Source organism: Ursus maritimus, unplaced genomic scaffold (assembly GCF_017311325.1).
Source record: "Ursus maritimus isolate PB19 unplaced genomic scaffold, ASM1731132v1 scaffold_36, whole genome shotgun sequence".
NCBI lineage: Eukaryota > Metazoa > Chordata > Mammalia > Carnivora > Ursidae > Ursus > Ursus maritimus.
In genome coordinates, this window is record NW_024426230.1 from 15601017 (window position 1) to 15616237 (window position 15221).

At 36.6% G+C, this 15221-nt stretch overlaps 1 long non-coding RNA gene and 1 pseudogene across 2 annotated transcripts in view; one reads left to right on the forward strand and one right to left on the reverse strand.

Annotated features, from left to right (window-relative positions):
* The window catches only part of LOC103665770, a 549718-nt gene that overhangs the window by 514827 nt on the left and 19670 nt on the right, over window positions 1-15221 (forward strand). For both annotated transcript variants that reach the window (XR_005832051.1, XR_005832052.1), the window contains exon 7: window positions 12163-12211. This is a non-coding gene — a long non-coding RNA (uncharacterized LOC103665770). The remainder of the gene's footprint in view (window positions 1-12162; window positions 12212-15221) is intronic.
* On the reverse strand, window positions 3273-4240 carry LOC121100294 (annotated as a pseudogene).

Here is a 15221-nt window from a genome sequence, read left to right on the forward strand (position 1 = left end):
ATGGATTTTGGATACCAGCCCTTTATCTGTTATGGCATTTGCAAATATCTTCTCCCATTCTGTCGGTTGTCTTTTGGTTTTGTTGACTGTTTCTTTTGCTGTGCAAAAGCTTTTTATCTTGATGAAGTCCCAATAGTTCATTTTTGCCTTTGTTTCCCTTGCCTTTGGAGACAAGTACCATGCTATTTCAATTATAGAGGCTTTATATTCTGTTTAATGTTTGATAAAGCTATTGTCATCATTTTTTTTTCAAAGGTTTTCAGGCTATCCAAGCTTTTTTCTTTCAAATAAACTGTGAATCACCTTAAATTCTTACTTTAACTTAGGAAATATTAGTATCTTTCTTAGTTTCCAAGGCTTGTCGTAACAAAGTTCCATAAACTGGATAACTTATTTATTATATAGTAGTTCTGGAAGCTAGAATTTCAAAAATCAAGGTGTGCGTAGGTCTATACTTCCTTTTTAAGGCCTCTAGTGGAAGATCCTTCCTTGCCTCTTCCTAGTTTCTGGTGTTTGCCAGAAACTTTGCAACCCTTGGCGTTCCTTTGCTTTGTTAGACTCATCATTTCAATCTTTGCCTATCATCACATGGCTGTCTTCTTCCTGTATGTCCCTGTCTTCCCAGGACATCAGTCATATTGGATTAGGACCCATCCTGAAGACCCATCTCCAAAGACTCTATTTTCAAATAAGTCCACATTCATTCACAGGTTCCAGGTATTAGGACTGTAACATATCTTTTGGGGGGACACACTTCAGTCCTTAATAGAATCTTTATGATGTTGTCGTACTATCTCAGAAAATGGAGTGCCAATGTATTCACTTATTTCACTATTGTAAATGGAGTCTCCTATGATATCTTCTGATATTTTTTATATGTATCAGGTTTTTTGAGTTTTGCATGTGGATTTGTTAATATTCCAACTATTTATAGTAAAATGAAAGCATACAATTATAAGGTTGAAGTGTCTTATTGTTGCAAAATATTATTATTTTGCTTTCTGCATTGCTATTGTAAAGTCTCATCCTTTCTTTGCTCTAATTGTATTTGTGGATACCCTCAACACAATGTTTAACATTAGTGGAGATACTGGGCAGCCTTTCTTTTTTCTGACTTCAGACATTTTCATTAAGATGCTAGGTGTTGAGATAAGGTGTGTGTGTGTGTGTGTGTGTGCATGTATATATGTATATTTGTATTACTACAAATATTCATAAGGTGAGGATTTCTATACTTTTCATTGTGAGGGTTTGGGAAATTTTACATTCATTTCAAAAAGGAGATTTGAATGTTTTCTTCTTTTCCTATGCTCTAGACCAATTAGCATTTGACATAAAAGCATTTTTAGAGTAAGTTACTATCAAGCCATATGGACCTGGTACTTTTACCTGGGGGAAGAACTACTTTCTATATCTTCCGTTGTCATTGTTGTTAAAACTTTTTATCTCTACCAGAGTCAATTTTGGAAGCTATTTTTGTATAAAAATATCAATTTCTTCTGTTATCAATTTTGTTTGAATGGAATTGTATAAAATACAAAAATATATTCCATCTTAAAAATATTAAGTCTTCCAATCCATCTGAACATAGGGTGGTTTTCAATTTACTTAGGTCTTATTTAATTACATTCAACAATATTTTTTAAGTGTTGTACATACATCTTATACATCTTTAATTAAATGTTATTTTAAGTATTGAGTTATTTTGCTGCTCATTTGAATGGAATTGTTTTCTTAATTGCATTTCTTATTCATTGTTAGAGGATAGAAATAGATTGATTTTTGTATGGATTTTCTATCCTGCTACTTTGCTAAATTCATTAATTCTGGGATTATTTTTATTTATTTTTGAAGATTTTCTATAAACAACATCATGTCATCTGTGAATACAGATAGTTTTGGTTCTTCTTTTCCAATTTGAATGCCTTTTATTTCTGTTTTGTCTAGTTGCTGTGACTAGAACCTCCATGTAAGAGTGGACATCTTGCCTTCTTCCTAATCGTAAAAAGAAAGAATTCATCCTCACCATTAAATACAATGTTAACTGTGGGTTTTTCATAGATAACAATTAGAGTGAGGAATTCTTTTCTACTGTCATATTTTTTGAGTGTTTTTATAATGAAAGGATGTTGGATTTTGTCAAATGCCTTTTCTGCTATATTATCCATTATTCTATTAATTTGGTGGTTATATTGATTAATACTCATGTATTAAACCAATCTTATATTCCAGCAAAAATTCCACTTGGTCATGGTAAATAATCCTTTTTATATGTAGCTGGATTCAGTTTGCTATTATTTTTTGAGCCTTTTGTATTTATATTCATAAGGAATACTGGTCTGTAGTTTTCCTGTGATGATTTTGTCCACTTTTGGTGATAGTATAACACTAACTACAAAATAAGTTAGGAAATGTTACCTTTTCTACTTTTTTGGAAGACTAGGTAGGACTGGTATTAACTATTTTCTAAATTTTTGATAGAATTACCAATGAAGCCACTGGGTGTTGGATTTTATTGTGGGAGGTTTTTGTATTAATGTTCTTTTGCTGCTATAATCACAAACTTAGTGGCTTAAAAAAACACAAATTTATTATCTTACAGTTCTGTATATTAGAAATCCAGCACAGGTCTTGCAGAGCTAACATCAAGGTATTGGCAGTGCTGCTGCTGCTGCTGCTGCTGCTTCTTTTTCTCCTCCTCCTCTCCTCTCTTCTTCTTCTTCTTCCACATTATAGAGGGCTATGATTAAAAACAAAATAACATGTAGTTTGCAAAGCCATGCTGAGCCCCATGACGCAGCTGAAGGCTATTCTTTCCTAATCCCTCCAAGGAAAATTACTTATTCAATTTCTTTAAATGTTATAGGTCTATTTAGATTTTCTATTTCTTTCTGAATCTGTTTGGTTAATTTTTAGATTTTTTTTTAAATTTTTATTTATTTGACAGAGACAGCCAGCAAGAGAGGGAACACAAGCAGGGGGAGTGGAAGAGGAAGAAGCAGGCTCCTAGTGGAGGAGCCTGATGTGGGGCTCGATCCCATAACGCCGGGATCGCGCCCTGAGCCGAAGGCAGACGCTTAATGACTGCAGCACCCAGGTGCCCCTGTTTGGTTAATTTTTGTCTTTCTCGAAATTCGTACATTTGATCCAGATTATCTAATTTGTTGGCATACATTTCTTCACATATTTTTCTTATTATTGTTTTTATATCTTTAAGGTTGATGATGATGCCCCCTCTTTCATTCCTAATTTAATAAATTCAGTCTGTTTCCTGCCTCCCTCCTCCTTTCTCTCTCTCTCTTAAAAAATGTCTTGGTCAGTCAAGCTGAAACCTGATTAATTTTGGTGATCTTTTTAAAAAACCCTTTTGTTTTCATTCAATTTCTCTACTGTTTTTCTACCTCTATTTCTTGTATTTACATACTGATCTTCATTATTTCTTTCATTTTACTTGATATGAATTTAGTTTGTTTTTCTTTTTATAGTTCTTAAGGTAGAAGTTTAGGTTAATGATTGGAGATATTCCTTTTTTTTTTTTTTTTTGAAGGTAGAGATTTACACCTATAATTCCCCTTTAGGAAATTCTTCAGCTGAATACCATTTTGTTGTTGTTGTTGTTTTTATGATGAAAAAATTTATATTTAGCTTTAGCCAGCTAGACTTAGTTTAGATGATCCTGATTTTGTTGGCAACATCCAAAGCATCACAGTGAGAAGCCAGTCAAACACATGCCTTCTTCCCTCCATCGGGCCTGATCAGGGTGTTGATCTTGGTCACATCACTGTCATAGAGCTTCTTCACAGCCTGTTTGATCTGGTGCTTGTTGGCCTTGATATCCACAATGAATACAAGTGTGTCATTGTCTTCTATTTTCTTCATGGCTGACTCAGTAGCAGTGGGAACTTGATGGCAGAGTGGTCAAGCTTGTTTCTCCTGGGGGTGCTCTTTTGAGGATATTTGGGCTGCCTTTAGAGAGGCAGTGTCTTGGGCCATGGGAAGGTAGGTGACATGCAGATTTTTCTTTTTTTTCTTTTTTCTTTTTTTTGTAACTGTGGATGTCTTTCAGCATCGCTTTCTTGGCTTTCAAAGGCTTTATTTTGGCTTTGGTTTTGGGAGGGCGAGAGGCTTCCTTCTTCCCCTTTGGTGCCAACTTCATGAAAGGGATTTCGAATACCATAAGTTTTAATGTGTTGTTTTTGTTTTTATTCATAGCAAAGTATTATCTAATTTCCTTTGTGATTTCTTCTTTGATCTATTGGTTACCTATGTGTGTTAATTTCCAAATATTTGTGAATTCTACAACTTCCTTCTATTATTAATTTATAATTTAATTAAACTGTTGTCAGAAAAGATACTTTGAGGATGCCTGGGTGGCTCAGTCAGTTAAGCATCTGCCTTTGGCTCAGGTCATGAGCCCCATGTCAGGCTCCCTGCTCGGTTTCCCTCTGTCCCTCCCTCCATTCATGTTCTCTCTCTCTATCTCATTCTCTCAAATAAATAAATAAGATCTTTAAAAAAAAAGATACTTTGTATGATTTCAGTCCTTTGAAATTTCTTGAGTCTTGTTTTAGGGACTAGCAATGGTCTATCCTAGAGAATGTTCCATGTACACTTGAAAAGAATGTGTATTCTGCTGCTCTTCAGTATATGTTTTTTAGTTCTAGTTGGTTTCTGATGTTGTTCAAGTTTTCTATTTTCTTATTGTCAAATGTTAATCTCATGGAGGATCCCTTTATTGTGACAAGTCACGTGCCACAAAGATCACTGTTTTTGCTGAAATTCAGCCTTTTTTCTTGTATCAGTGGTCCTGGAATTATTGCAATTTTTTGTTTAATTTCTAGAGTTGTGAAAGTGTTGCTTTTCATGATTTTTCCAGTGTTCGCCCTGCTTAATAAAGGGGAGAGAGAGAGAGAGAGTGTGTGTATAAATACTTCTTTTGGACATTGTCTATTTCTTTTCCACTATAACCAATATTGAATTTTGGCCTGTCCCTTGTTGTTTGTCCTGTCTTTTGTCTTGACGTGTCCCTTGTCCCTTACTATCTTCATAACCTCAGCAAATTCTCAAGTCCTGCATTTCAGAATCTCTATTTGTAAAAGCAGTACTATCATACCCACTTCATAGAGCTCTTGTGAGGACAACATGTCAAGCAATTAGTAGAATGTACCTGAATGTGGTACATGCCAAGGAAATGATAGCTTTTAGATGTCACTTGTTAAAGGAAACCCTTTCTTTCCCAACAGAGGATGGTATAGAAGTTTCTTCGAGTCCAGATTTCCAGACTACTTAGACTGTTCAGTGATGCCGATTTTAGTAAACAATGAGAGGCACATGTGGTGGTCTGTTTCTCACACTTGTGAATTCTTTTGCTGAGTCACTGTTCGGGTTCAATTGGATATTCACCTGCCCCACTCATTTTGAAAGTGGCAGATCGCATGGTTCTGGGAACTTACGAGTTTTACCAAATAGAAAATAAATTGATTTTTGTTCAGGATTGAGGGGGTTTTTTGTTTTTGTTTTTGTTTTGTTAAAGTGCATTTCTCTTTCTATGGTTTCTTTTCTTCATCAGAACGTAACTGGCACTTGGATATGACCTGCTATTGTGCATTCCTTAGGTACCTTGTATGTCTGGTAGATTAGCCTTGGTCTTTTATAATTAATGTCTCCTAAGAGTCTTGTGACGCATTCAAGACTTGATCATTTGTCATTGTCAGTGACAATTCCTCCTTCCCATTTTCCTCCTCTCCCTTAAGTATAATGTTTACAATAGGCCATTCCTGTCTTTCGTTGTAAAAGTCAGAGGAACTCCATCAACTCTTGTAGAAGGAATATATGCACTCGATATGGCCTTGCTTTTCAGAACATTTATAGCTGGGACTGAATTTGTAGCAGCTGAGGCAAAATCAAAGTGCTGGTTAAAATCTGTCCATTTGTGGACTCAGCAGCAGTTTGCCAAATGGTGGCAGAAGCATTGTTCTGGGTAATTATTGCTTTCGGCCTTCTAGAACTGCTTCAGTTTCTGCTCATTTTCCAAAATGTTTCCTTTTATAGTTGGTCTATCGTTGGTCCCCATTTCATAGAACTAAGAATCCCGTTAGATGAAAAGATATGCATCATCTGGCCAACCCTTCTTGGTAACTTCATCATTTTGCCTGTCACTCTAGCTCAAATACTCTGTGCCTCAACCACACTGAATTTCATGCTGTTTTTATAAGTAGGAAGTTCAGTTTTCAATACCTGTATTAGTTTTATGTCATTGACATAACAAATTACCACATATTTAATGGTTTAACCAACAGTTTTTTTAATTACAGTTCTGTTGGTCAGAGGTCTGATTCAGGTATCACTGCGCTAATATAAGATGTTAACAAGGTTTTCCTTCTTTCTCGAGGCTCTGAGGAATGAGCCATTTCCTTGCTCATTTGAATTGTGAAGAGGATTGATTGAGGTCACTGTTGTTGGGCTGGCTATAAACTAAAGGTCATTCTCAGCTTCTACAAGGCCACAGAATTCTTTGGCTCCCTCTTTACCCATCTTCAAAGCCAGTAATTGCAGGTCAAGGTCTTGTCATGTATCACCTTTCTGAGTCATCTCCCATCATTGTTTCTCTCTTTGACCACAGCCAGGGAAGGTTCTTGACTGTTAGGACTATGTGGTTATATATTACATATAATACAGGATCATCTCCCCACATCAAAGTCTATATTCTTAATCACATCTGTAAAGTCCCTTTTGCCACATAAATTAACGTAGTCACAAGCTTCAGACATTAGTCAATGGACATCTTAAGAGACCATTAGTCTACCTACTACAGTCCACTCTGGTTTCAAAAGATTCACATTGTTACCACATAAAAAATACATACATTTTGTCCCACATCCCAATATCCCTCAAAAGTCTTGATGCTTTACAGCATTAACTCTTAAGTCCAAAGTCTTACCTAAATCTTATCAGCTGAAAAACCCCAAATATCATTATCTATATCATCCAAATTAGGTATACGTGTGGCTGTTATAATCTGTCTTTGGCCTATTTTCTCCCCATCTATGGATATGTGAAACTAAGGAGCAGACTATCTGCTTCCATAATATGTGATGGGACAGACATAGGATAATACTTACAGATACCCCGGTTCAGAAAGGGATAAAATGGAAGGAGAAAGGAGTCATCGGTCCCAACATATTTTGAAACTCGAATTGGAAAACTGCATTAGATATCGAGACCTGGGGATAATCCTTTATAGCTTGTGGCTCTGCCCTCTAGGCTCTAGGCTATCCCCTCTGAGTCATTCTTCTCTTTTCAAAAAAGGCAGCAAGTGTTTGCATCTGACGGTTTTATCAGCTTGTTTCCTGCCAGTAGTATTTGGAAGGGTGGGTGGGGTGGTGCACAGCTATGGCCTTCTTTTATTTGGGACTCCTTGTTCTTTTTGGTCCAAGCTGGTGGTGTCTCTGCTTGTATAAAGTACTTAAGAACTTTGAGAGTCTCCTTACATATGTCACTGAGATTTATGTCATTAGCAGGAGGATTGTCCATAGATCTTTCCTAGATAATCCCATCCCTAGTTTTGACTTCTGCTGAGATGGCTGAGGGATAATGCCCTGAAGCTTCCTAGATCTTTTCCTAGTTTAAATGAGATCTGTGAGCCACATTTTTAGTTTGTTCAAAGAGTTCTTCATGGAACTGAGTACTCTGACCCCTTGATCTTTCTGAGGCAAAGGTTGTAGAGCCACACTCCTGGGTATTTTGGTTTGGCTTGGTTTTTTGTCAAGAGCATGCTTCCTAGCAGTGAATCTCTTAATTTTAGCATTTTTTTGTGATCTGGGTAGTCTGAAAATTTCTCAAATCTGGAAGTTCTGGTTCCTATTCATTTAACATTTTTTTCCTCCTAAATTCTCACATTTTTACTATGAGCCTCAAGAAGATCATCCAGCACTTGCTCAGAAATCTCCTCAGCCCAATATCCAGGTTCAAAACCCACAAATTCTGTTTTCCACATAACTGCAGGTCAGAGTTCCCCTAAGCTTTCTGCCACTCTGTAACAAAGGATCACTTTTCTTCTAGTTCCTAGAAACACGTTTCTCGTTTCCTTCTGAGCCCTCACTGGAAGTACCTTCTGTGTCCATATTTCTAACAGTTGATTCATGATGGTTCATAAATCCTCTGAGGCAATTTAGTTTTCATCTCCATGCTCCTTACTTCATTCTGAGTCTTCAACAATAGAGTCATCAATATCCATATTTCTCATAACAGTCTGTTCAAATATACTCTAGACAGTTTCTGTCATAATCCTCATGACGAACGAGAAAAGAAATATTAACAAATTATAAATTTAGAAACTGACAAATACCTTAAACATCTGAAAATCCAGAAAATTAACATGCTGTTTTTGTTAATGAACTACCTAAAAAACGCCTGAATACTTTTCTCCCCCACCATTTGGTAGCCTACTCTGCAATTATTCCATCATATTCCAGTAATTTTATGATGTCAATTATATTGGAGAGAAGAAAAAGATAATTTGGCTATTCCTCTAACATCAATGTTTGTTTTTTTCTTATTTTGATATGTTAGAAATGTTTATGTCTCACACTTGTAATTGGAAATGTCATGTAGAATTTTAGAATTATTAAGTTGGTAAAAGCTTTTTTGAGTATTTTCTTATCTGAATTGCAAGTTTCCAGGGCATGTACAGTTTTCCCTTGTATTTTCCAATCTTAAATACTATTTGAATTGTTCATGGTCATTAATCAGCTCGTCATTGATTCATTATAGCTATATATTATGGGGATTTTTTTGGGGGGGGTTAGTGTCACTATTTTGTGTCAACTGAGAAAATAAAGTTAAATATATTTCCCATATATTAAAATGACTTCACTTCTCTTCATGAATTGGATTATCAAAAAAAAAAAAAATTACCACAGTCTATTCAATATAACAACCATCGATTTAGTGGTGAATATATTTATACAAGAGCTTTATCATTGGGAGTATATATATTTTAGGCCATTTCAGTTTCAAGGTGGCATTTTTGTAAATAATTTCAAGGAAATGCAGTCTTCATGAGAACAAGATGCAACAGATGTACTAAGATATGGCCTCGTACACTGTAAAGCATCAAATATGTGACCTCACACATAGAATACTCCCTCTTTGTGGTACTTCTACAGATACAGAATTCTGATAAATTTTTTGTATGATTCTCACAAAATATTTATTGTGATCATAATTGTATAAACTGCATCATTGTGTGTAAGTAGAAGAAGACTTCTGTTTTGACTAGCTGACAATAAATGTAGAGTCTTGCATGAACAGTCTTATGTGTGTGATTAGTCAAAGAATTTTCCATGACTGAATTCTGGTTCAGTACATTTCAATCCTTTTTTTCCTCTCTTCCCATAGTTTTATTCCTAGATGCTATAGAATGTGTTCATTTGCACTCCCCAGTTCTCACCTTTATGTCACGATGCCAGATGAGTCATCACATCGGTAGCTGGAGTATAGGAGAATGGCTAGCAATAACTTTACATGGAAGATATATATATATATATATATATATATATATATATATATATACACACACACACACACACATACACACACATACACACACACACACACATACACACACACGTACATACACACACACACACACACCCCATTAGACTCAACCTGATCATATTTTCAATTTAAATGATCTTACGTTGGATCTTACGTTCACAGGCATTTGAAGTAGGAGCAGAATTATGATGGAGGGAAGATAAGGTAAAGTGAAATGGTAGTCAGCTGATCTGAGTTAAAATATTTTACTTCAAATTTCACAGAAAGATATGAACACGTGAACTTATTTTTAGGACCTCTTCCAGGTCTTGGAATGGGTACAGACAAATAAGGGACCATAATGCTTCAAGAAAAATTCCCTTTTCTAAGAAAACTGATCCATCCTAGGCCTTCTGTAACTCAGTTGATGGCAGTTCCCTTTTCATGTACCTTAGTTCAAAGAACTTGAAGTAATATTGACTTACCTCTTTCATTCAGTTTCTATATTTATTAGTAAATCCTTCAAAATATACTCAAGACTCCAAACATTTCTTCCCATCCCACTCTATCATTGTGGACTAAGTTGCCATCAACTTTCATTTATATTGTTTTAATAACCTCCTAATTCATCTCTCTTATTTTACTCTTACTGTCTTTCAGTCTACTCTCAATGTGGTGATTCAAGTGCTATATTTAACATTCAATTATATGTAAGTCAAATCATGGCACTTCTCTCCTTAGCACCCTCGCATGGAATGTCTTCTTACTTAAGTAAGAGCCAAAGTCATTATTGAAACCTGTAAGGCCTACTTGATCTGACCCCCTTAGTTCTTTTTTCTTTTCTGTCCCCCCCTTTTTTATTATTATGTTATGTTAGTCACCATACTGTACATCATTAGTTTTTGATGTACTGCTCCATGATTCATTGTTTGCATATGACCCCCTTAGTTCTTGACCTCATTTCCCTTTTCCTCTTTTCCTCTCCTTTGCTGCTGCAGTCATGCTGGTCTCTTCACTTCCTCAGACACACCAGGAAGTCGTACAGCTTGTGGTCTTAGCCCTCACAGTTCCTACTGCCTGGAATGACGGTGTTCAGATATTCCCAGGGCTTGTTTCCTCACTTCCTTCAGGACTTGACACAAAAGTTACCTTAGTGAGGATTTCTCTTGCCATTTCTGCTATAATTTCACCCTTTATTCAGCCACAGATTCTTCAGATTACTTTTCTTGCCTTAATTTTTAGTAAAGGAGCATGTGCTTTATTTATTTTGTTTATATATATAGTTTCATGTATAATCTATATTTACTACTAGAAAATAAGCTCCATGAGGCAGATATGTTTGTCTCTTTTGTTTATTGTGCCCCTCCCTCTAGTGGCTAGGAGAATGCCTGCATAAGGTAGGTGTTCAATAAATATTTATTAATGAATATTCACCAAAAAGGAATGAATTTTTGACCTGGGGAATACATAGTCATTTTTGTTGTTGTTGTTGTTTATCAACCTCTTGGATTGTTCCCAAGTCCTTCAAAGTAGAATTAATAATATTAATGTGTTACTATAGTATTTTGCAATGACCTATAAAATATCATAATCCTGATGGAATCATACTTAGTTGTTTAGCATTCTTCTTTACTCTTTACAATATTAATTATCTTGGGTCAGGGTCTTTGTTATGATCATTTTCATATTCTGAGTATATCATCTATTGACTGTAACCGGTAAGAATTTGAGTAATATTCATTAAAATAATCCTAAAACTAAGTGAATATATTGGCTAAATGCCAGTAATAAATTTTATTCTGAGGCATAGAAAAAAAGGTTGTTCTTTCCTTGAGGGAGAACTCCAGATAAGAAAGACTTGACAGGACAGAATCTTTAATTGGAAAACCCCAGTCAGAGAATCCTTGGAGTTCTATGCTCAGCAAGAAAGTAGCACTTTAGTTGCTACAGAAGTTACAATCAGAGAGTAGTCCATAATGGATTACTCAGTTAAACCGGCTGTTTACAAATCCTGAAGCATGTAAAAAAGGCACTCTTGGGCGTAAAAGGCCTTTTAGTATTTTTCCTGTCAATGAAAAGGGGAGAATAACTTGAAACGTTCTGGAGATCCTCTTCATTTGTGGACTGCATTCCAGAGAAGCATCTCTCAAAGTGTGTAAAGAACATTTGGTTCATAGGAAATTGGTAAGGTTATATAAAAAGAAACAAGAAGGACCTATCAGGTGAAATAAAGCTAAAATTATTTCTTTACTACAGGATTTCCCCCAGCCTTCAATATGTGTTGTGTTTCACCAAGGAGTAGATACAGAAGCCCACATTCTCTAAAAGTTTTTGTTTACAGAACCTTTCATTTTTGCTCATTTTTTCTTTGGTACCTTTACTTCTAAATATTTTTGAGAGGTGGCTCCACAAATAGCAAGTCTTGATGGGACATATGGTTCTGGGGAAGAGGTGTCAATGACAAAGACCCTGGCTTTAGATAATGTTCTTCATGGGTTGACACCATGTGTTGTAACAATAAACCAGCCAGAACCATCTTCTTATGGCACAAAGCCTTAACAGTCATTCATACCTATTCCTGAGTCATGTATTTCATTGGTACATTGAACATTTCTTTCCCTTTAGGAAGACGCATCAGCTGAGAGTTCATAGGATCTTCAAGTGCTACCTTAAGGTGAGTTATTCTGAGAAGCTACTTTATACCAGAGTTGTTCCTCTATGCATTCTAATGGTTTGAAACTACTGCAGTCACTTTGCCAACCGCTGTAGGTATTTTCAGGCACTGTGATCAAAATATTTTGCAAATATGAAACATTTTTCTGCTAATCCTGTTTGGGACTATCTGCATTCTCATTACATCGTATGGCAGAGGCTTCAGTATCTGGAATATTCTTTGTATCTGAAATATTGCGCAAGATGGTACAACAGCTGTAGGAAAAGCTGGTTGATTTCAAAGTCATCTCCAGCCTTGTGATTGTCCAAATTCCAAAATAGAATGAGCGTGATTATAGCCTACATAAAAGGTTACAGGGTACAGAAGGGCTGGCTGCAAATCGAATGCCAAATGATGCCACCATGTATTGTACTTTAGACTTGTCTAAAGCTGAACATAGAGAAAACACTTGATTTAATTCAACAAATATTTATTGAGTACCCATTATATGCAAAATAGTTTGTTTCATGCTAATCCTTGGAGCAAAATGACAGTCTCAAAGTTTAATCAGCAAAGCATTTATTGGACACCCACCAGCATGCTTCCTTTCAATACCATGTAATTCTATGTAGTGAACACTCATCCAACCCATATGAGCAGCAAATAAAGATAATTGAATGAGTGTCATTGGGAGAGGATTAGTAATGCTGTCTTTGTAATTCCACATCAAGTCCCCTTTTGATAAATCTGCATAAGAGAAGTCAGACTTGGTTTTGACAGGAGTAGATCCTGACAGGAATATGCCAGGAATTTTACCAATTATAGGTCAATTTCCAAGTAATTGGAAACTGAGCGATTAAAACCAGAGAGTGAAAGTTTTATCTAAGCCGAGGTTATCATTTTTAAGAGCTAGTAGGGAACATAAAAGATAAATCCAGTATCTGCAAGGTGAGTGCTCAAATGAGTCCAGGTGTAAGGAAGCTAGAACTGTTCGATGCTGTGATGCAATTCAGGAAAGTGTTCAGGACTGAAAAGGGAATCAAACCATACTTAATGTTTGATACATATCAGCAACTGAATAAAGAGATGAACCCAAGTTGGGACTGGAAACCAAATCAGAAAATCTAGACAAAAAACCTAAAGAGAAAAACATGAGCAAAAGTTAATGTGATTTTTTAAAAGATTTTATTTATTTACCTGAGAGAGAGAGAGAGCAGGGGGTGGGGAGAGGGAGAATCAGGCTCCCTGCTGAGCAGTGAGCCAGAGGTGGGGCTCATTCTCAGGACCCCAGGATCATGACATGAGCTGAAGGCAGATGCTTAGCTGACTGAAGCGCCCAGGCTCCCCTAATGTGATTTGAATGATAGGAGAAAAGGAACCTAGGGGGAGGACAGCATTTGCTCTTTTGTTTCCATGTAGAGATTAATGCAAAAGATCTGGCTTTGGGGACTCCTCAGGAAGTTTAGATGCAACACTAACATGTATGATTTTTTTTTTTTCTTTTCTGAAAATCGTCCCCTGAGAAAAGCAATCTCTGGTTGTACCCATTCCATCATGTAAGCAGAAAAGAGCAGGGTCCAGGGCGTTTGTCCCATATGTTCTGGTTCATCTGGGGGTGCAGAGAACCGAGGTCAGAAATTTTCACTCAGTATCCCTTGCTCACCTATATTGGCGCACTTGACCACTTTTTCTCACTCATTGGAGGAGGGCGGTGCCTCTGTGAAAAAGTAGACAGATGCTTGTAGAAAAATAATAAGGATCACATCAGGCTTACTTTCAACTGTGTGCTCTAGAGTCAAAGTAAAAATCACACCTAGATCTATTTTTGGCAACAAAGATCGTTGCCAAAATACAAAAGTTGTATTGCCAATGTGTATAATATTATGTGTTCTTGGTAGTCAAGAGTTCACATGATCTCTGCATTTAGATAAAAGTGAGGGGTAAAAACTTTGTTGACTTCCCCTAGTATGTGATTAAGATATATTAGTATAATTCGAAATATATTAATTGATAGCCCTGGGAAACAAGATGGACATTTCTCTTCATCATAGAGCTTACAATTTATTATAACTACATATAATTAGTAACAAATACCTTAAGTGTTACAAAGGAAGGCTTACCTAGTCTAGTGAGTTAAGGAAATCTTTCCTGAGTAATTAGTAGTTACACTGAAACTTGAGGCTTACAGTTTGGTAACAAGCAAGCTGTGATGGAATGTACTTTTTCTAGCCCAGTGGTAAACCTGCATCTACACACACAAAATGACCGAGCTGAGCAAAGAAAACATCCCGACATGAGAAAACATCCATAATAGCTTCAGTGAATAAAAATCGTATGAAATGAGTGTGATGTTATCACTATAGGTTGCACAAGCCAATAGTAACTAACACTCGCAGACACTTGCAATATGTCAGCTGTTTCCTCTACCTTAATTCGTTTAATCCTGACTGTAGCCCGAGAAGATAGCTATTATCCTCCCCTAGGCAGAGCGATGAATTTTCCCAATGCTGATCGTCTAATCAGGTAGACACTGCTTTTAAATACAGGTCTGATTTCAAAGCTCATAACATCTTTATCCCATATTTCTTTGCTAGTGCCGCTTAAATACACATATAAAGAGGTACAAGGGGTTTAATGGTTGTAGCAGGTGCCCTTTGAGCTCTGCACTGCATCCCTTGGCCACCTCTGATTTCAGCCTGTAGCTGGGTGCAGTCGTCCAGTAGCCCACTTCAAACACTCATGGTTTTCTGTCTCGGAGCCGTCCCTGAAACCAGGGGGATTTTCTCACCTTGGGTGAATTTGTGGGGCTTATAATACCCCCTGGAGTAACCCTCACCTAATGGCTGAGGGTAGTCTAGTGCATAAAGGCCCCAGTCTGCTCTCTTTCAGAGGGGTGGTTCTGAGGCACCTTCTGCATGGTTCCTTAGAGGACCTGTGGGGAATTAAGACCCAGCTGTCCACAGAGGTGACCAGCTTAGTAAGACACATTCATTTCTCTTGCTTTTCTATCTCACTTTCTCCAGTCCTTCAC